The following is a 22,354-nucleotide window of genomic DNA, read 5'->3' as shown; positions in this document are numbered from 1 at the left end:
GTTATCAACTCCGCTAACAGCCACAAAATCTCCGCCGCACGAAGCCCACTGGTAGCTGCTGAATCACATGCTTCCCCAAAACGTCGCGCTGTCAGAACACTGGGAGCTACACACACCAACAAGTCCATACTGCAGGCTGCAGCCAGATCAATTTTCTACATTCAAACATCGACGGCCTCTTCTCTCTAAAAATTCACCAGACCGCTTCTACCACCAGCAAAGAAGTTTCCATCCCTAATTCCTCTGTGATTCCCACTAACCTAAACATTAAGCTGGCATTGAAGGGTGTGAATTACCTCGGCCAATCTGTTCTTTTAAATACAGCTTTTAGCAAGTTTTGAAAGGAGAAGAGCAGAACTTGCTATGCCAATAATATCGAGTCTTCTGTGGCGAAGTGGTTTTTGCATAGAAAACAAAGCGGTCAGTTGAAGAGGAATAATATCAGTACTTTGTTTAAAACTGTGTGTAAAAAGCTGTCTCTTTATCATGAACAATAAGTTGTAAAACGTGAATGGGGAGTGACAGTCTTCAAGTTTGTGAGAAGATCGCGCCCTGGTGGAATAAAGGCACGAACAGCTTACAGCACCTAGAATTACCAGGAAGTATTTAGAGTAAAACGGTTTCTAAAAGCTGCCTTTATGAATGAGAGAAAAAAAAAAATATATATATATAAAATAGTAAAATGGAAGGGGAGTGATAGATTTAAATTAATCGTGAAGTGGAGCGCCCCCTGTATAAAGTAAAAGTGAGAAAAGCTTACAGCACCTGGTATTCCCAGGTGGTCTCCCATCCAAGTACTAACAAGACCCTAGCCTGCTTAGCTTCCGAGACAAGACGCGATCGGGCGCATTCAGGGAGGTATGGCCGTAAGCGAGAGATGCTACCAAAAATAGCCCTTTTGCATTACACGCGTCTATACATGCCAGTTATTCCCATTGGATCCTACTCCTGGTTTTTTTTTTTTTTATCTGACTCACACTGCAGCACCACCATCCAATCGGCAGCACCGGACCCACACCAAACATTCACCAAACTACTCAGCCGGCAGCCTACCACAATTATTCCATTCTTTCCGCATCCGCACACTTCCTTCTCTTTAACTCCTTTTCACTACCGCACAGGTTAATCGCCGCACGTCCCCCGCCGGCAAACATTACTCCTTTGCCTACCGCATGCAGGCTTCTCTTAATGACCTTCTGTTATCAACTCCGCTAACAGCCACAAAATCTCCGCCGCACGAAGCCCACTGGTAGCTGCTGAATCACATGCTTCCCCAAAACGTCGCGCTGTCAGAACACTGGGAGCTACACACACCAACAAGTCCATACTGCAGGCTGCAGCTAGAACAATTTTCTACATTCAAACATTGACGGCCTCTTCTCTCTAAAAATTCACCAGACCGCTTCTACCACCAGCAAAGAAGTTTCCATCCCTAATTCCTCTGTGATTCCCACTAACCTAAACATTAAGCTGGCATTGAAGGGTGTGAATTACCCCGGCCAACCTGCTCTTTTAAATACAGCTTTTAGCAAGTTTTGAAAGGAGGAGAAGCGAAGACCTTGCTATGCCAATAATAACGAGTCTTCTGTGGTGAAGTCGTTTTTGCATAGAAAACAAAGCGGTGAGTTGAAGAGGAATTATATTAGTACTTTGTTTAAAACTGTGTGTAAAAAGCTGTCTCTTTATTATTAACAATAAGTTGTAAAACGTGAATGGGGAGTGACAGTCTTCAAGTTTGTGAGAAGATTGCGCCCTGGTGGAATAAAGGCACGAACAGCTTACAGCACCTAGAAATACCAGGCAGTATTTAGAGTAAAACGGTGTGTAAAAGCTACCTTTATGAATGAAAGAAAAAATATATATATATAAAATAGTAAAACGGAAGGGGAGTGATAGATTTAAATTAATCGTGAAGTGGAGTGCCCCCTGTATAAAGTAAAAGTGAGAAAAGCTTACAGCACCTGGTATTCCCAGGTGGTCTCCCATCCAAGTACTAACCAGACCCTAGCCTGCTTAGCTTCCGAGATAAGACGCGATCGGGCGCATTCAGGGAGGTATGGCCGTAAGCGAGAGATGCTACCAAAAATAGCCCTTTTGCATTACACGCGTCTATACATGCCAGTTATTCCCATTGGATCCTACTCCTGGTTTTTTTTTTTTTTATCTGACTCACACTGCAGCACCACCATCCAATCGGCAGCACCGGACCCACACCAAACATTCACCAAACTACTCAGCCGGCAGCCTACCACAATTATTCCATTCTTTCCGCATCCGCACACTTCCTTCTCTTTAAGTCCTTTTCACTACCGCACAGGTTAATCGCCGCACGCCCCCCGCCGGCAAACATTACTCCTTTGCCTACCGCATGCAGGCTTCTCTTAATGACCTTCTGTTATCAACTCCGCTAACAGCCACAAAATCTCCGCCGCACGAAGCCCACTGGTAGCTGCTGAATCACATGCTTCCCCAAAACGTCGCGCTGTCAGAACACTGGGAGCTACACACACCAACAAGTCCATACTGCAGGCTGCAGCCAGAACAATTTTCTACATTCAAACATTGACGGCCTCTTCTCTCTAAAAATTCACCAGACCGCTTCTACCACCAGCAAAGAAGTTTCCATCCCTAATTCCTCTGTGATTCCCACTAACCTAAACATTAAGCTGGCATTGAAGGGTGTGAATTACCCCGGCCAACCTGCTCTTTTAAATACAGCTTTTAGCAAGTTTTGAAAGGAGGAGAAGCGAAGACCTTGCTATGCCAATAATAACGAGTCTTCTGTGGTGAAGTCGTTTTTGCATAGAAAACAAAGCGGTGAGTTGAAGAGGAATTATATTAGTACTTTGTTTAAAACTGTGTGTAAAAAGCTGTCTCTTTATTATTAACAATAAGTTGTAAAACGTGAATGGGGAGTGACAGTCTTCAAGTTTGTGAGAAGATCGCGCCCTGGTGGAATAAAGGCACGAACAGCTTACAGCAGCTATAATTACCAGGCAGTATTTAGAGCAAAACGGTGTGTAAAAGCTGCCTTTATGAATGAGAGAAAAAAGAAATATATAAAATAGTAAAATGGAAGGGGAGTGATACATTTAAATTAATCGTGAAGTGGAGCGCCCCCTGTATAAAGTAAAAGTGAGAAAAGCTTACAGCACCTGGTATTCCCAGGTGGTCTCCCATCCAAGTACTAACCAGACCCTACCCTGCTTAGCTTCCGAGATCAGATGAGATCGGGCGCGTTCAGGGTGGTATGGGCGTAAGCGCGAGACGCTGCCAAAAATAGCCCTTTTACATTACATGCGTCTATACATACCAGTTAGTCCCATTGGATCCTACTCCTGTTTTTTTTTTTTTTTTCTGACTCACACTGCAGCACCACCATCCAATCGGCAGCACCGGACCCACACCAAACATTCACCAAACTGCTCATCCGGCAGCCTACCACAATTATTCCATTCTTTCCGCATCCGCACACTTCCTTCTCTTTAACTCCTTTTCACTACCTTACAGGTTAATCGCTGCACGTCCCCCGCCGGCAAACATTACTCCTTTGCCTACATCTTGCAGGATTCTCTTAACAACCCTCTGTTATCAACTCCGCTAACAGCCACAAAATCTCTGCCGCACGAAGCCCACTGGTAGCTGTTGAATCACATGCTTCTCCAAAACGTCGCGCTGTCAGAGCACTGGGAGCTACACACACCAACAAGTCCATACTGCAGGCTGCAGCCAGAACAATTTTCTACATTCAAACATCGACAGCCTCTTCTCTCTAAAAATTCACCAGACCGCTTCTACCACCAGCAAAGAAGTTTCCATCCCTAATTCTTCTGTGATTCCCACTAACCTAAACATTAAGCTGGCATTGAAGGGTGTAAATTACCCCGGCCAACCTGTTCTTTTAAATACAGCTTTTAGCAAGTTTTGAAAGGAGGAGAAGAGCAGATAATATGCCAATAATATCGAATATTCTGTGGTGAAGTGGTTTTTGCATAGAAAACAAAGCGGTGAGTTGAAGAGGAATTATATTAGTACTTTGTTTAAAACTGTGTGTAAAAAGCTGTCTCTTTATTATTAACAATAAGTTGTAAAACGTGAATGGGGAGTGACAGTCTTCAAGTTTGTGAGAAGATCGCGCCCTGGTGGAATAAAGGCACGAACAGCTTACAGCAGCTATAATTACCAGGCAGTATTTAGAGCAAAACGGTGTGTAAAAGCTGCCTTTATGAATGAGAGAAAAAAGAAATATATAAAATAGTAAAATGGAAGGGGAGTGATACATTTAAATTAATCGTGAAGTGGAGCGCCCCCTGTATAAAGTAAAAGTGAGAAAAGCTTACAGCACCTGGTATTCCCAGGTGGTCTCCCATCCAAGTACTAACCAGACCCTACCCTGCTTAGCTTCCGAGATCAGATGAGATCGGGCGCGTTCAGGGTGGTATGGGCGTAAGCGAGAGACGCTGCCAAAAATAGCCCTTTTACATTACACGCGTCTATACATACCAGTTAGTCCCATTGGATCCTACTCCTGTTTTTTTTTTTTTTTCTGACTCACACTGCAGCACCACCATCCAATCGGCAGCACCGGACCCACACCAAACATTCACCAAACTGCTCATCCGGCAGCCTACCACAATTATTCCATTCTTTCCGCATCCGCACACTTCCTTCTCTTTAACTCCTTTTCACTACCTCACAGGTTAATCGCTGCACGTCCCCCGCCGGCAAACATTACTCCTTTGCCTACCTCTTGCAGGATTCTCTTAACAACCCTCTGTTATCAACTCCGCTAACAGCCACAAAATCTCTGCCGCACGAAGTCCACTGGTAGCTGTTGAATCACATGCTTCTCCAAAACGTCGCGCTGTCAGAGCACTGGGAGCTACACACACCAACAAGTCCATACTGCAGGCTGCAGCCAGAACAATTTTCTACATTCAAACATCGACAGCCTCTTCTCTCTAAAAATTCACCAGACCGCTTCTACCACCAGCAAAGAAGTTTCCATCCCTAATTCTTCTGTGATTCCCACTAACCTAAACATTAAGCTGGCATTGAAGGGTGTAAATTACCCCGGCCAACCTGCTCTTTTAAATACAGCTTTTAGCAAGTTTTGAAAGGAGGAGAAGAGCAGATAATATGCCAATAATATCGAATATTCTGTGGCGAAGTGGTTTTTGCATAGAAAACAAAGCGGTGAGTTGAAGAGGAATTATATTAGTACTTTGTTTAAAACTGTGAGTAAAAAGCTGTCTCTTTATTATTAACAATAAGTTGTAAAACGTGAATGGGGAGTGACAGTCTTCAAGTTTGTGAGAAGATCGCGCCCTGGTGGAATAAAGGCACGAACAGCTTACAGCAGCTATAATTACCAGGCAGTATTTAGAGTAAAACGGTGTGTAAAAGCTGCCTTTATGAATGAGAGAAAAAAGAAATATATAAAATAGTAAAATGGAAGGGGAGTGATACATTTAAATTAATCGTGAAGTGGAGCGCCCCCTGTATAAAGTAAAAGTGAGAAAAGCTTACAGCACCTGGTATTCCCAGGCGGTCTCCCATTCAAGTACTAACCAGACCCTAGCCTGCTTAGCTTCCAAGATCAGACGAGATCGGGCGCGTTCAGGGTGGTATGGCCATAAGCGAGAGACGCTACCAAAAATAGCCCTTTTGCATTACACGCGTCTATACATGCCAGTTAGTCCCATTGGATCCTACTCCTGTTTTTTTTTTTTTTTTTTATCTGACTCACACTGCAGCCCCACCATCCAATCGGCAGTGCCGGAACCACACCAAACATTCACCAAACTACTCAGCCGGCAGCCTACCACAATTATTCCATTCTTTCCGCATCCGCACACTTCCTTCTCTTTAACTCCTTTTCACTACCGCACAGGTTAATCGCCGCACGTCCCCCGCCGGCAAACATTACTCCTTTGCCTACCTCATGCAGGCTTCTCTTAACAACCCTGTGTTATCAACTCCGCTAACAGCCACAAAATCTCTGCCGCACGAAGCCCACTGGTAGCTGTTGAATCACATGCTTCCCCAAAACGTCGCGCTGTCAGAACACTGGGAGCTACACACACCAACAAGTCCATACTGCAGGCTGCATCCAGAACAATTTTCTACATTGAAACATCGACGGCCTCTTCTCTCTAAAAATTCACCAGACCGCTTCTACCACCAGCAAAGAAGTTTCCATCCCTAATACCTCTGTGATTCCCACTAACCTAAACATTAATCTGGCATTGAAGGGTGTGAATTACCCCGGCCAACCTGCTCTTTTAAATAAAGCTTTTAGCAAGTTTTGAAGGGAGGAGAAGAGCAGACCTTGCTTTGCCAATAATATCGAGTCTTCTGTGGCGAAGTGGTTTTTGCATAGAAAACAAAGCGGTGAGTTGAAGAGGAATTATATCAGTACTTTGTTTAAAACTGTGTGTAAAAAGCTGTCTCTTTATCATTAACAATAAGTTGTAAAACGTGAATGGGGAGTGACAGTCTTCAAGTTTGTGAGAAGATCGCGCCCTGGTGGAATAAAGGCACGAACAGCTTACAGCACCTAGAATTACCAGGCAGTATTTAGAGTAAAACGTGTGTAAAAGCTGCCTTTATGAATGAGAGAAAAAAATATATATATATATATAAAATAGTAAAATGGAAGGGGAGTGATAGATTTAAATTAATCGTGAAGTGGAGCGCCCCCTGTATAAAGTAAAAGTGAGATAAGCTTACAGCACCTGGTATTCCCAGGAGGTCTCCCATCCAAGTACTAACGAGACCCTACCCTGCTTGGCTTCCGAGATCGGATGAGATCGGGCGTGTTCAGGGTGGTATGGCCATAAGCGAGAGATGCGACCAAAAACAGCCCTTTTGCATTACACGCGTCTATACATGCCAGTTAGTCCCATTGGATCCTACTAATGTTCTTTTTTTTTTTTTTATCTGACTCACACTGCAGCCCCACCATCCAATCGGCAGCGCCGGACCCACACCAAACATTCACCAAACTACTCAGCCAGCAGCCTACCACAATTATTCCATTCTTTCCGCATCCGCACACTTCCTTCTCTTTAACTCCTTTTCACTACCTCACAGGTTAATCGCTGCACGTCCCCCGCCGGCAAACATTACTCCTTTGCCTACCTCTTGCAGGATTCTCTTAACAACCCTCTGTTATCAACTCCGCTAACAGCCACAAAATCTCTGCCGCACGAAGCCCACTGGTAGCTGTTGAATCACATGCTTCTCCAAAACGTCGCGCTGTCAGAGCACTGGGAGCTACACACACCAACAAGTCCATACTGCAGGCTGCAGCCAGAACAATTTTCTACATTCAAACATCGACAGCCTCTTCTCTCTAAAAATTCACCAGACCGCTTCTACCACCAGCAAAGAAGTTTCCATCCCTAATTCTTCTGTGATTCCCACTAACCTAAACATTAAGCTGGCATTGAAGTGTGTAAATTACCCCGGCCAACCTGCTCTTTTAAATACAGCTTTTAGCAAGTTTTGAAAAGAGGAGAAGAGCAGATAATATGCCAATAATATCGAATATTCTGTGGCGAAGTGGTTTTTGCATAGAAAACAAAGCGGTGAGTTGAAGAGGAATTATATTAGTACTTTGTTTAAAACTGTGTGTAAAAAGCTATCTCTTTATTATTAACAATAAGTTGTAAAACGTGAATGGGGAGTGACAGTCTTCAAGTTTGTGAGAAGATCGCGCCCTGGTGGAATAAAGGCACGAACAGCTTACAGCACCTAGAATTAGCAGGCAGTATTTAGAGTAAAACGGTGTGTAAAAGCTGCCTTTATGAAAGAGAGAAAATAAAAATATATATATAAAATAGTAAAATGGAAGGGGAGTGATAGATTTAAATTAATCGTGAAGTGGAGCGCCCCCTGTATAAAGTAAAAGTGAGAAAAGCTTACAGCACCTGGTAGTCCCAGGTGGTCTCCCATCCAAGTACTAACCAGACCCTACCCTGCTTGGCTTCCGAGATCGGATGAGATCGGGCGTGTTCAGGGTGGTATGGCCATAAGCGAGAGATGCGACCAAAAACAGCCCTTTTGCATTACACGCGTCTATACATGCCAGTTAGTCCCATTGGATCCTACTAATGTTCTTTTTTTTTTTTTTATCTGACTCACACTGCAGCCCCACCATCCAATCGGCAGCGCCGGACCCACACCAAACATTCACCAAACTACTCAGCCAGCAGCCTACCACAATTATTCCATTCTTTCCGCATCCGCACACTTCCTTCTTTTTAACTCCTTTTCACTACCGCACAGGTTAATCGCCGCACGTCCCCCGCCGGCAAACATTACTCCTTTGCCTACTGCATGCAGGCTTCTCTTAACGACCCTCTGTTATCAACTCCGCTAACAGCCACAAAATCTCCGCCGCACGAAGCCCACTGGTAGCTGCTGAATCACATGCTTCCCCAAAACGTCGCGCTGTCAGAACACTGGGAGCTACACACACCAACAAGTCCATACTGCAGGCTGCAGCCAGAACAATTTTCTACATTCAAACATCGACGGCCTCTTCTCTCTAAAAATTCACCAGACCGCTTCTACCACCAGCAAAGAAGTTTCCATCCCTAATTCCTCTGTGACTCCCACTAACCTAAACATTAAGCTGGCATTGAAGGGTGTGAATTACCCCGGCCAATCTGTTCTTTTAAATACAGCTTTTAGCAAGTTTTGAAAGGAGATGAGCAGAACTTGCTATGCCAATAATATCGAGTCTTCTGTGGCGAAGTGGTTTTTGCATAGAAAACAAAGCGGTCAGTTGAAGAGGAATAATATCAGTACTTTGTTTAAAACTGTGTGTAAAAAGCTGTCTCTTTATCATTAACAATAAGTTGTAAAACGTGAATGGGGAGTGACAGTCTTCAAGTTTGTGAGAAGATCGCGCCCTGGTGGAATAAAGGCACGAACAGCTTAGAGCACCTTGAATTACCAGGAAGTATTTAGAGTAAAACGGTGTGTAAAAGCTGCCTTTATGAAAGAGAGAAAAATATATATATATATATATAAAATAGTAAAATGGAAGGGGAGTGATAGATTTAAATTAATCGTGAAGTGGAGCGCCCCCTGTATAAAGTAAAAGTGAGAAAAGCTTACAGCACCTGGTATTCCCAGGAGGTCTCCCATCCAAGTACTAACCAGACCCTACCCTGCTTGGCTTCCGAGATCGGATGAGATCGAGCGTGTTCAGGGTGGTATGGCCATAAGCAAGAGACGCGACCAAAAACAGCCCTTTTGCATTACACGCGTCTATACATGCCAGTTAGTCCCATTGGATCCTACTCCTGGTTTTTTTTTTATTTTTAATCTGACTCACACTGCAGCACCACCATCCAATCGGCAGCGCCGGACCCACACCAAACATTCACCAAACTACTCAGCCGGCAGCCTACCACAATTATTCCATTCTTTCCGCATCCGCACACTTCCTTCTTTTTAACTTCTTTTCACTACCGCACAGGTTAATCGCCGCACGTCCCCCGCCGGCAAACATTACTCCTTTGCCTACTGCATGCAGGCTTCTCTTAACGACCCTCTGTTATCAACTCCGCTAACAGCCACAAAATCTCCGCCGCACGAAGCCCACTGGTAGCTGCTGAATCACATGCTTCCCCAAAACGTCGCGCTGTCAGAACACTGGGAGCTACACACACCAACAAGTCCATACTGCAGGCTGCAGCCAGAACAATTTTCTACATTCAAACATCGACGGCCTCTTCTCTCTAAAAATTCACCAGACCGCTTCTACCACCAGCAAAGAAGTTTCCATCCCTAATTCCTCTGTGATTCCCACTAACCTAAACATTAAGCTGGCATTGAAGGGTGTGAATTACCCCGGCCAATCTGTTCTTTTAAATACAGCTTTTAGCAAGTTTTGAAAGGAGAAGAGCAGAACTTGCTATGCCAATAATATCGAGTCTTCTGTGGCGAAGTGGTTTTTGCATAGAAAACAAAGCGGTCAGTTGAAGAGGAATAATATCAGTACTTTGTTTAAAACTGTGTGTAAAAAGCTGTCTCTTTATCATTAACAATAAGTTGTAAAACGTGAATGGGGAGTGACAGTCTTCAAGTTTGTGAGAAGATCGCGCCCTGGTGGAATAAAGGCACGAACAGCTTACAGCACCTAGAATTACCAGGAAGTATTTAGAGTAAAACGGTTTCTAAAAGCTGCCTTTATGAATGAGAGAAAAAAAAAATATATATATAAAATAGTAAAATGGAAGGGGAGTGATAGATTTAAATTAATCGTGAAGTGGAGCGCCCCCTGTATAAAGTAAAAGTGAGATAAGCTTACAGCACCTGGTATTCCCAGGAGGTCTCCCATCCAAGTACTAACCAGACCCTACCCTGCTTGGCTTCCGAGATCGGATGAGATCGGGCGTGTTCAGGGTGGTATGGCCATAAGCGAGAGATGCGACCAAAAACAGCCCTTTTGCATTACACGCGTCTATACATGCCAGTTAGTCCCATTGGATCCTACTAATGTTCTTTTTTTTTTTTTATCTGACTCACACTGCAGCCCCACCATCCAATCGGCAGCGCCGGACCCACACCAAACATTCACCAAACTACTCAGCCAGCAGCCTACCACAATTATTCCATTCTTTCCGCATCCGCACACTTCCTTCTTTTTCACTCCTTTTCACTACCGCACAGGTTAATCGCCGCACGTCCCCCGCCGGCAAACATTACTCCTTTGCCTACTGCATGCAGGCTTCTCTTAACGACCCTCTGTTATCAACTCCGCTAACAGCCACAAAATCTCCGCCGCACGAAGCCCACTGGTAGCTGCTGAATCACATGCTTCCCCAAAACGTCGCGCTGTCAGAACACTGGGAGCTACACACACCAACAAGTCCATACTGCAGGCTGCAGCCAGAACAATTTTCTACATTCAAACATCGACGGCCTCTTCTCTCTAAAAATTCACCAGACCGCTTCTACCACCAGCAAAGAAGTTTCCATCCCTAATTCCTCTGTGACTCCCACTAACCTAAACATTAAGCTGGCATTGAAGGGTGTGAATTACCCCGGCCAATCTGTTCTTTTAAATACAGCTTTTAGCAAGTTTTGAAAGGAGAAGAGCAGAACTTGCTATGCCAATAATATCGAGTCTTCTGTGGCGAAGTGGTTTTTGCATAGAAAACAAAGCGGTCAGTTGAAGAGGAATAATATCAGTACTTTGTTTAAAACTGTGTGTAAAAAGCTGTCTCTTTATCATTAACAATAAGTTGTAAAACGTGAATGGGGAGTGACAGTCTTCAAGTTTGTGAGAAGATCGCGCCCTGGTGGAATAAAGGCACGAACAGCTTAGAGCACCTTGAATTACCAGGAAGTATTTAGAGTAAAACGGTGTGTAAAAGCTGCCTTTATGAATGAGAGAAAAAAATATATATATATATATAAAATAGTAAAATGGAAGGGGAGTGATAGATTTAAATTAATCCTGAAGTGGAGCGCCCCCTGTATAAAGTAAAAGTGAGAAAAGCTTACAGCACCTGGTATTCCCAGGAGGTCTCCCATCCAAGTACTAACCAGACCCTACCCTGCTTGGCTTCCGAGATCGGATGAGATCGGGCGTGTTCAGGGTGGTATGGCCATAAGCGAGAGACGCGACCAAAAACAGACCTTTTGCATTACACGCGTCTATACATGCCAGTTAGTCCCATTGGATCCTACTCCTGGTTTTTTTTTAATTTTTAATCTGACTCACACTGCAGCACCACCATCCAATCGGCAGCGCCGGACCCACACCAAACATTCACCAAACTACTCAGCCGGCAGCCTACCACAATTATTCCATTCTTTCCGCATCCACACACTTCCTTCTTTTTAACTTCTTTTCACTACCGCACAGGTTAATCGCCGCACGTCCCCCGCCGGCAAACATTACTCCTTTGCCTACTGCATGCAGGCTTCTCTTAACGACCCTCTGTTATCAACTCCGCTAACAGCCACAAAATCTCCGCCGCACGAAGCCCACTGGTAGCTGCTGAATCACATGCTTCCCCAAAACGTCGCGCTGTCAGAACACTGGGAGCTACACACACCAACAAGTCCATACTGCAGGCTGCAGCCAGAACAATTTTCTACATTCAAACATCGACGGCCTCTTCTCTCTAAAAATTCACCAGACCGCTTCTACCACCAGCAAAGAAGTTTCCATCCCTAATTCCTCTGTGATTCCCACTAACCTAAACATTAAGCTGGCATTGAAGGGTGTGAATTACCCCGGCCAATCTGTTCTTTTAAATACAGCTTTTAGCAAGTTTTGAAAGGAGAAGAGCAGAACTTGCTATGCCAATAATATCGAGTCTTCTGTGGCGAAGTGGTTTTTGCATAGAAAACAAAGCGGTCAGTTGAAGAGGAATAATATCAGTACTTTGTTTAAAACTGTGTGTAAAAAGCTGTCTCTTTATCATTAACAATAAGTTGTAAAACGTGAATGGGGAGTGACAGTCTTCAAGTTTGTGAGAAGATCGCGCCCTGGTGGAATAAAGGCACGAACAGCTTACAGCACCTAGAATTACCAGGAAGTATTTAGAGTAAAACGGTTTCTAAAAGCTGCCTTTATGAATGAGAGAAAAAAAAAAATATATATAAAATAGTAAAATGGAAGGGGAGTGATAGATTTAAATTAATCGTGAAGTGGAGCGCCCCCTGTATAAAGTAAAAGTGAGATAAGCTTACAGCACCTGGTATTCCCAGGAGGTCTCCCATCCAAGTACTAACCAGACCCTACCCTGCTTGGCTTCCGAGATCGGATGAGATCGGGCGTGTTCAGGGTGGTATGGCCATAAGCGAGAGATGCGACCAAAAACAGCCCTTTTGCATTACACGCGTCTATACATGCCAGTTAGTCCCATTGGATCCTACTAATGTTCTTTTTTTTTTTTTTATCTGACTCACACTGCAGCCCCACCATCCAATCGGCAGCGCCGGACCCACACCAAACATTCACCAAACTACTCAGCCAGCAGCCTACCACAATTATTCCATTCTTTCCGCATCCGCACACTTCCTTCTTTTTCACTCCTTTTCACTACCGCACAGGTTAATCGCCGCACGTCCCCCGCCGGCAAACATTACTCCTTTGCCTACTGCATGCAGGCTTCTCTTAACGACCCTCTGTTATCAACTCCGCTAACAGCCACAAAATCTCCGCCGCACGAAGCCCACTGGTAGCTGCTGAATCACATGCTTCCCCAAAACGTCGCGCTGTCAGAACACTGGGAGCTACACACACCAACAAGTCCATACTGCAGGCTGCAGCCAGAACAATTTTCTACATTCAAACATCGACGGCCTCTTCTCTCTAAAAATTCACCAGACCGCTTCTACCACCAGCAAAGAAGTTTCCATCCCTAATTCCTCTGTGACTCCCACTAACCTAAACATTAAGCTGGCATTGAAGGGTGTGAATTACCCCGGCCAATCTGTTCTTTTAAATACAGCTTTTAGCAAGTTTTGAAAGGAGAAGAGCAGAACTTGCTATGCCAATAATATCGAGTCTTCTGTGGCGAAGTGGTTTTTGCATAGAAAACAAAGCGGTCAGTTGAAGAGGAATAATATCAGTACTTTGTTTAAAACTGTGTGTAAAAAGCTGTCTCTTTATCATTAACAATAAGTTGTAAAACGTGAATGGGGAGTGACAGTCTTCAAGTTTGTGAGAAGATCGCGCCCTGGTGGAATAAAGGCACGAACAGCTTACAGCAGCTATAATTACCAGGCAGTATTTAGAGTAAAACGGTGTGTAAAAGCTGCCTTTATGAATGAGAGAAAAAAGAAATATATAAAATAGTAAAATGGAAGGGGAGTGATACATTTAAATTAATCATGAAGTGGAGCGCCCCCTATATAAAGTAAAAGTGAGAAAAGCTTACAGCACCTGGTAATCCCAGGCGGTCTCCCATTCAAGTACTAACCAGACCCTAGCCTGCTTAGCTTCCAAGATCAGACGAGATCTGGCGCGTTCAGGGTGGTATGGCCGTAAGCGAGAGACGCTACCAAAAATAGCCCTTTTGCATTACACGCGTCTATACATGCCAGTTAGTCCCATTGGATCCTACTCCTGTTTTTTTTTTTTTTTTATCTGACTCACACTGCAGCCCCACCATCCAATCGGCAGTGCCGGAACCACACCAAACATTCACCAAACTACTCAGCCGGCAGCCTACCACAATTATTCCATTCTTTCCGCATCCGCACACTTCCTTCTCTTTAACTCCTTTTCACTACCGCACAGGTTAATCGCCGCACGTCCCCCGCCGGCAAACATTACTCCTTTGCCTACCTCATGCAGGCTTCTCTTAACAACCCTGTGTTATCAACTCCGCGAACAGCCACAAAATCTCTGCCGCACGAAGCCCACTGGTAGCTGTTGAATCACATGCTTCCCCAAAACGTCGCGCTGTCAGAACACTGGGAGCTACACACACCAACAAGTCCATACTGCAGGCTGCATCCAGAACAATTTTCTACATTGAAACATCGACGGCCTCTTCTCTCTAAAAATTCACCAGACCGCTTCTACCACCAGCAAAGAAGTTTCCATCCCTAATACCTCTGTGATTCCCACTAACCTAAACATTAATCTGGCATTGAAGGGTGTGAATTACCCCGGCCAACCTGCTCTTTTAAATAAAGCTTTTAGCAAGTTTTGAAGGGAGGAGAAGAGCAGACCTTGCTTTGCCAATAATATCGAGTCTTCTGTGGCGAAGTGGTTTTTGCATAGAAAACAAAGCGGTGAGTTGAAGAGGAATTATATCAGTACTTTGTTTAAAACTGTGTGTAAAAAGCTGTCTCTTTATCATTAACAATAAGTTGTAAAACGTGAATGGGGAGTGACAGTCTTCAAGTTTGTGAGAAGATCGCGCCCTGGTGGAATAAAGGCACGAACAGCTTAGAGCACCTTGAATTACCAGGAAGTATTTAGAGTAAAACGGTGTGTAAAAGATACCTTTATGAATGAGAGAAAAATATATATATATATATAAAATAGTAAAATGGAAGGGGAGTGATAGATTTAAATTAATCCTGAAGTGGAGCGCCCCCTGTATAAAGTAAAAGTGAGAAAAGCATACAGCACCTGGTATTCCACAGGAGGTATCCCATCCAAGTACTAACCAGACCCTACCCTGCTTAGCTTACGAGATCGGATGAGATCAGGCGTGTTCAGGGTGGTATGGCCATAAGCGAGAGACGCTACCAAAAACAGCCCTTTTGCATTACACGCCTCTATACATGCCAGTTGGTCCCATTGGATCCTACTAATGTTCTTTTTTTTTTTTTTATCTGACTCACACTGCAGCCCCACCATCCAATCGGCAGCGCCGGACCCACACCAAACATTCACCAAACTACTCAGCCAGCAGCCTACCACAATTATTCCATTCTTTCCGCATCCGCACACTTCCTTCTTTTTAACTCCTTTTCACTACCGCACAGGTTAATCGCCGCACGTCCCCCGCCGGCAAACATTACTCCTTTGCCTACTGCATGCAGGCTTCTCTTAACGACCCTCTGTTATCAACTCCGCTAACAGCCACAAAATCTCCGCCGCGCGAAGCCCACTGGTAGCTGCTGAATCACATGCTTCCCCAAAACGTCGCGCTGTCAGAACACTGGGAGCTACACACACCAACAAGTCCATACTGCAGGCTGCAGCCAGAACAATTTTCTACATTCAAACATCGACGGCCTCTTCTCTCTAAAAATTCACCAGACCGCTTCTACCACCAGCAAAGAAGTTTCCATCCCTAATTCCTCTGTGACTCCCACTAAACTAAACATTAAGCTGGCATTGAAGGGTGTGAATTACCCCGGCCAATCTGTTCTTTTAAATACAGCTTTTAGCAAGTTTTGAAATTAGAAGAGCAGAACTTGCTATGCCAATAATATCGAGTCTTCTGTGGCGAAGTGGTTTTTGCATAGAAAACAAAGCGGTCAGTTGAAGAGGAATAATATCAGTACTTTGTTTAAAACTGTGTGTAAAAAGCTGTCTCTTTATCATTAACAATAAGTTGTAAAACGTGAATGGGGAGTGACAGTCTTCAAGTTTGTGAGAAGATCGCGCCCTGGTGGAATAAAGGCACGAACAGCTTAGAGCACCTTGAATTACCAGGAAGTATTTAGAGTAAAACGGTGTGTAAAAGCTGCCTTTATGAATGAGAGAAAAAAAAAAAAATATATATATATATATATATAAAATAGTAAAATGGAAGGGGAGTGATAGATTTAAATTAATCGTGAAGTGGAGCGCCCCCTGTATAAAGTAAAAGTGAGAAAAGCTTACAGCACCTGGTATTCCCAGGAGGTCTCCCATCCAAGTACTAACCAGAGCCTACCCTGCTTGGCTTCTGAGATCGGATGAGATCGAGCGTGTTCAGGGTGGTATGGCCATAAGCAAGAGACGCGACCAAAAACAGCCCTTTTGCATTACACGCGTCTATACATGCCAGTTAGTCCCATTGGATCCTACTCCTGGTTTTTTTTTTATTTTTAATCTGACTCACACTGCAGCACCACCATCCAATCGGCAGCGCCGGACCCACACCAAACATTCACCAAACTACTCAGCCGGCAGCCTACCACAATTATTCCATTCTTTCCGCATCCGCACACTTCCTTCTTTTTAACTTCTTTTCACTACCGCACAGGTTAATCGCCGCACGTCCCCCGCCGGCAAACATTACTCCTTTGCCTACTGCATGCAGGCTTCTCTTAACGACCCTCTGTTATCAACTCCGCTAACAGCCACAAAATCTCCGCCGCACGAAGCCCACTGGTAGCTGCTGAATCACATGCTTCCCCAAAACGTCGCGCTGTCAGAACACTGGGAGCTACACACACCAACAAGTCCATACTGCAGGCTGCAGCCAGAACAATTTTCTACATTCAAACATCGACGGCCTCTTCTCTCTAAAAATTCACCAGACCGCTTCTACCACCAGCAAAGAAGTTTCCATCCCTAATTCTTCTGTGATTCCCACTAACCTAAACATTAAGCTGGCATTGAAGTGTGTAAATTACCCCGGCCTACCTGCTCTTTTAAATACAGCTTTTAGCAAGTTTTGAAAGGAGGAGAAGAGCAGATAATATGCCAATAATATCGAATATTCTGTGGCAAAGTGGTTTTTGCATAGAAAACAAAGCGGTGAGTTGAAGAGGAATTATATTAGTACTTTGTTTAAAACTGTGTGTAAAAAGCTGTCTCTTTATTATTAACAATAAGTTGTAAAACGTGAATGGGGAGTGACAGTCTTCAAGTTTGTGAGAAGATCGCGCCCTGGTGGAATAAAGGCACGAACAGCTTACAGCAGCTATAATTACCAGGCAGTATTTAGAGTAAAACGGTGTGTAAAAGCTGCCTTTATGAATGAGAGAAAAAAGAAATATATAAAATAGTAAAATGGAAGGGGAGTGATACATTTAAATTAATTGTGAAGTGGAGCGCCCCCTGTATAAAGTAAAAGTGAGAAAAGCTTACAGCACCTGGTATTCCCAGGCGGTCTCCCATTCAAGTACTAACCAGACCATAGCCTGCTTAGCTTCCAAGATCAGACGAGATCTGGCGCGTTCAGGGTGGTATGGCCATAAGCGAGAGACGCTACCAAAAATAGCCCTTTTGCATTACACGCGTCTATACATGCCAGTTAGTCCCATTGGATCCTACTCCTGTTTTTTTTTTTTTTTTATCTGACTCACACTGCAGCCCCACCATCCAATCGGCAGTGCCGGAACCACACCAAACATTCACCAAACTACTCAGCCGGCAGCCTACCACAATTATTCCATTCTTTCCGCATCCGCACACTTCCTTCTCTTTAACTCCTTTTCACTACCGCACAGGTTAATCGCCGCATGTCCCCCGCCGGCAAACATTACTCCTTTGCCTACCTCATGCAGGCTTCTCTTAACAACCCTGTTTTATCAACTCCGCGAACAGCCACAAAATCTCTGCCGCACGAAGCCCACTGGTAGCTGTTGAATCACATGCTTCCCCAAAACGTCGCGCTGTCAGAACACTGGGAGCTACACACACCAACAAGTCCATACTGCAGGCTGCATCCAGAACAATTTTCTACATTGAAACATCGACGGCCTCTTCTCTCTAAAAATTCACCAGACCGCTTCTACCACCAGCAAAGAAGTTTCCATCCCTAATACCTCTGTGATTCCCACTAACCTAAACATTAATCTGGCATTGAAGGGTGTGAATTACCCCGGCCAACCTGCTCTTTTAAATAAAGCTTTTAGCAAGTTTTGAAGGGAGGAGAAGAGCAGACCTTGCTTTGCCAATAATATCGAGTCTTCTGTGGCGAAGTGGTTTTTGCATAGAAAACAAAGCGGTCAGTTGAAGAGGAATAATATCAGTACTTTGTTTAAAACTGTGTGTAAAAAGCTGTCTCTTTATCATTAACAATAAGTTGTAAAACGTGAATGGGGAGTGACAGTCTTCAAGTTTGTGAGAAGATCGCGCCCTGGTGGAAGAAAGGCACGAACAGCTTACAGCACCTAGAATTACCAGGCAGTATTTAGAGTTAAACGGTGTGCAAAAGCTGCCTTTATGAATGAGCGAAAAAAAATATATATATAAAATAGTAAAACGTAAGGGGAGTGATAGATTTAAATTAATCGTGAAGTGGAGTGCCCCCTGTATAAAGTAAAAGTGAGAAAAGCTTACAGCACCTGGTATTCCCAGGAGGTCTCCTATCCAAGTACTAACCAGACTCTACCCTGATTGGCTTCCGAGATCCGATAAGATCGGGCGTGTTCAGGCTGGCATGGCCATAAGCGAGAGACGCTACCAAAAACAGCCCTTTTGCATTACACGCCTCTATACATGCCAGTTGGTCCCATTGGATCCTACTAATGTTTTTTTTTTTTTATCTGACTCACACTGCAGCCCCACCATCCAATCGGCAGCGCCGGACCCACACCAAACATTCACCAAACTACTCAGCCGGCAGCCTACCACAATTATTCCATTCTTTCCGCATCCGCACACTTCCTTCTCTTTAAGTCCTTTTCACTACCGCACAGGTTTATCGCCGCACGTCCCCCGACGGCAAACATTACTCCTTTGCCTACCTCATGCAGGCTTCTCTTAACGACCCTCTGTTATCAACTCCGCTAACAGCCACAAAATCTCCGCCGCACGAAGCCCACTGGTAGCTGCTGAATCACATGCTTCCCCAAAACGTTGCGCTGTCAGAACACTGGGAGCTACACACACCAACAAGTCCATACTGCAGGCTGCAGCCAGAACAATTTTCTACATTCAAACATCGACGGCCTCTTCTCTCTAAAAATTCACCAGACCGCTTCTACCACCAGCAAAGAAGTTTTCATCCCTAATTCTTCTGTGATTCCCACTAACCTCAACATTGAGCTGGCATTGAAGGGTGTGAATTACCCCGGCCAACCTGCTCTTTTAAATACAGCTTTTAGCAAGTTTTGAAAGGAGGAGAAGAGCAGATAATATGCCAATAATATCGAATATTCTGTGGCGAAGTGGTTTTTGCATAGAAAACAAAGCGGTGAGTTTAAGAGGAATTATATCAGTACTTTGTTTAAAACTGTGTGTAAAAAGCTGTCTCTTTATTATTAACAATAAGTTGTAAAACGTGAATGTGGAGTGACAGTCTTCAAGTTTGTCAGAAGATCGCGCCCTGGTGGAATAAAGGCACGAACAGCTCACAGCACCTAGAATTACCAGGCAGTATTTAGAGTAAAACGGTGTGTAAAGGCTGCCTTTATGAATGAGAGAAAAAAAAATATATATAAAATAGTAAAATGGAAGGGGAGTGATAGATATAAATTAATCGTGAAGTGGAGCGCCCCTTGTATAAAGTAAAAGTGAGAAAAGCTTACAGCACGTGGTATTCCCAGGCAGTCTCCCATCCAAGTACTAACCAGACCCTACCCCAGTTAGCTTCCGAGATCAGGCGTGTTCAGGGTGGTATGGCCATAAGCGAGAGACACTACCAAAAACAGCCCTTTTGCATTACACGCGTCTATACATGCCAGTTAGTCCCATTGGATCCTACTCCTGTTTTTTTTTTTTTTTATCTGACTCACACTGCAGCACCACCATCCAATCGGCAGCGCCGCACCCACACCAAACATTCACCAAACTACTCAGCCGGCAGCCTACCACAATTATTCCATTCTTTCCGCATCCGCACACTTCCTTCTTTTTAACTCCTTTTCACTACCGCACAGGTTAATCGCCGCACGTCCCCCGCCGGCAAACATTACTCCTTTGCCTACTGCATGCAGGCTTCTCTTAACGACCCTCTGTTATCAACTCCTCTAACAGCCACAAAATCTCCGCCGCACGAAGCCCACTGTTAGCTGCTGAATCACATGCTTCTCCAAAACGTCGCGCTGTCAGAACACTGGGAGCTACACACACCAACAAGTCCATACTGCAGGCTGCAGCCAGAACAATTTTCTACATTCAAACATCGACGGCCTCTTCTCTCTAAAAATTCACCAGACCGCTTCTACCACCAGCAAAGAAGTTTCCATCCCTAATTCCTCTGTGATTCCCACTAACCTAAACATTAAGCTGGCATTGAAGGGTGTGAATTACCCCGGCCAATCTGTTCTTTTAAATACAGCTTTTAGCAAGTTTTGAAAGGAGAAGAGCAGAACTTGCTATGCCAATAATATCGAGTCTTCTGTGGCGAAGTGGTTTTTGCATAGAAAACAAAGCGGTCAGTTGAAGAGGAATAATATCAGTACTTTGTTTAAAACTGTGTGTAAAAAGCTGTCTCTTTATCATTAACAATAAGTTGTAAAACGTGAATGGGGAGTGACAGTCTTCAAGTTTGTGAGAAGATCGCGCCCTGGTGGAATAAAGGCACGAACAGCTTACAGCACCTAGAATTACCAGGAAGTATTTAGAGTAAAACGGTTTCTAAAAGCTGGCTTTATGAAAGAGAGAAAAAATATATATATAAAATAGTAAAATGGAAGGGGAGTGCTAGATTTATATTAATCGTGAAGTGGAGCGCCCCCTGTATAAAGTAAAAGTGAGAAAAGCTTACAGCACCTGGTATGCCCAGGAGGTCTCCCATCCAAGTACTAACCAAACCCTACCTTGCTTAGCTTCCAAGATCAGACTTGATCGGGCGTGTTCAGGGTGGTATGGCCGTAAGCGAGAGATGCTACCAAAAACAGCCCTTTTGCATTACACGCCTCTATACATGCCAGTTGGTCCCATTGGATCCTACTAATGTTCTTTTTTTTTTTTATCTGACTCACACTGCAGCCCCACCATCCAATCGGCAGCGCCGGACCCACACCAAACATTCACCAAACTACTCAGCCGGCAGCCTACCACAATTATTCCATTCTTTCCGCATCCGCACACTTCCTTCTTTTTAACTCCTTTTCACTACCGCACAGGTTAATCGCCGCACGTCCCCCGCCGGCAAACATTACTCCTTTGCCTACTGCATGCAGGCTTCTCTTAACGACCCTCTGTTATCAACTCCGCTAACAGCCACAAAATCTCCGCTGCACGAAGCCCACTGGTAGCTGCTGAATCACATGCTTCCCCAAAACGTCGCGCTGTCAGAACACTGGGAGCTACACACACCAACAAGTCCATACTGCAGGCTGCAGCCAGAACAATTTTCTACATTCAAACATCGACGGCCTCTTCTCTCTAAAAATTCACCAGACCGCTTCTACCACCAGCAAAGAAGTTTCCATCCCTAATTCCTCTGTGATTCCCACTAACCTAAACATTAAGCTGGCATTGAAGGGTGTGAATTACCCCGGCCAATCTGTTCTTTTAAATACAGCTTTTAGCAAGTTTTGAAAGGAGAAGAGCAGAACTTGCTATGCCAATAATATCGAGTCTTCTGTGGCAAAGTGGTTTTTGCATAGAAAACAAAGCGGTCAGTTGAAGAGGAATGATATCAGTACTTTGTTTAAAACTGTGTGTAAAAAGCTGTCTCTTTATCATTAACAATAAGTTGTAAAACGTGAATGGGGAGTGACAGTCTTCAAGTTTGTGAGAAGATCGCGCCCTGGTGGAATAAAGGCACGAACAGCTTACAGCACCTAGAATTACCAGGAAGTATTTAGAGTAAAACGGTTTCTAAAAGCTGCCTTTATGAATGAGAGAAAAAAAATATATATATATAAAATAGTAAAATGGAAGGGGAGTGATAGATTTAAATTAATCGTGAAGTGGAGCGCCCCCTGTATAAAGTAAAAGTGAGAAAAGCTTACAGCACCTAGAATTACCAGGAAGTATTTAGAGTAAAACGGTTTCTAAAAGCTGGCTTTATGAAAGAGAGAA

The 22,354-nt window shown here is 44.2% G+C and overlaps 11 non-coding genes and 7 pseudogenes across 11 annotated transcripts; all 18 read right to left on the bottom strand.

The window, feature by feature from the left end:
* Window positions 1-753: 753 nt before the first annotated feature.
* Window positions 754-872, bottom strand: LOC125731803 (5S ribosomal RNA; annotated as a pseudogene).
* Window positions 873-1,949: 1,077 nt separating this feature from the next.
* Window positions 1,950-2,068, bottom strand: LOC125729866 (5S ribosomal RNA). Its single transcript, XR_007390267.1, has one exon. It is a non-coding gene; the product is annotated as a 5S ribosomal RNA (ribosomal RNA).
* Window positions 2,069-3,143: 1,075 nt separating this feature from the next.
* LOC125733424 (5S ribosomal RNA) lies at window positions 3,144-3,262 on the bottom strand. Its single transcript, XR_007392770.1, has one exon. It is a non-coding gene; the product is annotated as a 5S ribosomal RNA (ribosomal RNA).
* A 1,071-nt stretch (window positions 3,263-4,333) lies between these two features.
* LOC125733423 (5S ribosomal RNA) lies at window positions 4,334-4,452 on the bottom strand. The gene has a single exon (XR_007392769.1). It is a non-coding gene; the product is annotated as a 5S ribosomal RNA (ribosomal RNA).
* Window positions 4,453-5,522: 1,070 nt separating this feature from the next.
* LOC125736541 (5S ribosomal RNA) lies at window positions 5,523-5,641 on the bottom strand. Its single transcript, XR_007395819.1, has one exon. It is a non-coding gene; the product is annotated as a 5S ribosomal RNA (ribosomal RNA).
* A 1,084-nt stretch (window positions 5,642-6,725) lies between these two features.
* Window positions 6,726-6,844, bottom strand: LOC125735572 (5S ribosomal RNA). Its single transcript, XR_007394866.1, has one exon. It is a non-coding gene; the product is annotated as a 5S ribosomal RNA (ribosomal RNA).
* A 1,078-nt stretch (window positions 6,845-7,922) lies between these two features.
* On the bottom strand, window positions 7,923-8,041 carry LOC125735368 (5S ribosomal RNA). The gene has a single exon (XR_007394664.1). It is a non-coding gene; the product is annotated as a 5S ribosomal RNA (ribosomal RNA).
* A 1,081-nt stretch (window positions 8,042-9,122) lies between these two features.
* Window positions 9,123-9,241, bottom strand: LOC125733629 (5S ribosomal RNA). The gene has a single exon (XR_007392968.1). It is a non-coding gene; the product is annotated as a 5S ribosomal RNA (ribosomal RNA).
* A 1,079-nt stretch (window positions 9,242-10,320) lies between these two features.
* LOC125732765 (5S ribosomal RNA) lies at window positions 10,321-10,439 on the bottom strand. Its single transcript, XR_007392133.1, has one exon. It is a non-coding gene; the product is annotated as a 5S ribosomal RNA (ribosomal RNA).
* A 1,080-nt stretch (window positions 10,440-11,519) lies between these two features.
* On the bottom strand, window positions 11,520-11,638 carry LOC125732764 (5S ribosomal RNA). The gene has a single exon (XR_007392132.1). It is a non-coding gene; the product is annotated as a 5S ribosomal RNA (ribosomal RNA).
* A 1,078-nt stretch (window positions 11,639-12,716) lies between these two features.
* Window positions 12,717-12,835, bottom strand: LOC125732763 (5S ribosomal RNA). Its single transcript, XR_007392131.1, has one exon. It is a non-coding gene; the product is annotated as a 5S ribosomal RNA (ribosomal RNA).
* A 1,074-nt stretch (window positions 12,836-13,909) lies between these two features.
* LOC125731595 (5S ribosomal RNA) lies at window positions 13,910-14,028 on the bottom strand (annotated as a pseudogene).
* A 1,081-nt stretch (window positions 14,029-15,109) lies between these two features.
* Window positions 15,110-15,229, bottom strand: LOC125731540 (5S ribosomal RNA; annotated as a pseudogene).
* A 1,091-nt stretch (window positions 15,230-16,320) lies between these two features.
* LOC125737240 (5S ribosomal RNA) lies at window positions 16,321-16,439 on the bottom strand. Its single transcript, XR_007396507.1, has one exon. It is a non-coding gene; the product is annotated as a 5S ribosomal RNA (ribosomal RNA).
* Window positions 16,440-17,514: 1,075 nt separating this feature from the next.
* Window positions 17,515-17,633, bottom strand: LOC125731722 (5S ribosomal RNA; annotated as a pseudogene).
* A 1,078-nt stretch (window positions 17,634-18,711) lies between these two features.
* On the bottom strand, window positions 18,712-18,830 carry LOC125732042 (5S ribosomal RNA; annotated as a pseudogene).
* A 1,071-nt stretch (window positions 18,831-19,901) lies between these two features.
* LOC125732243 (5S ribosomal RNA) lies at window positions 19,902-20,010 on the bottom strand (annotated as a pseudogene).
* Window positions 20,011-21,082: 1,072 nt separating this feature from the next.
* LOC125731639 (5S ribosomal RNA) lies at window positions 21,083-21,201 on the bottom strand (annotated as a pseudogene).
* Window positions 21,202-22,354: the final 1,153 nt, after the last annotated feature.

This window comes from Brienomyrus brachyistius, chromosome 2 (genome assembly GCF_023856365.1).
Source record: "Brienomyrus brachyistius isolate T26 chromosome 2, BBRACH_0.4, whole genome shotgun sequence".
Classification (NCBI taxonomy): Eukaryota; Metazoa; Chordata; class Actinopteri; order Osteoglossiformes; family Mormyridae; genus Brienomyrus; species Brienomyrus brachyistius.
The sequence above is the reverse complement of the archived record's forward strand: the minus strand, read 5'-3'. Positions and strand labels throughout refer to the sequence as shown.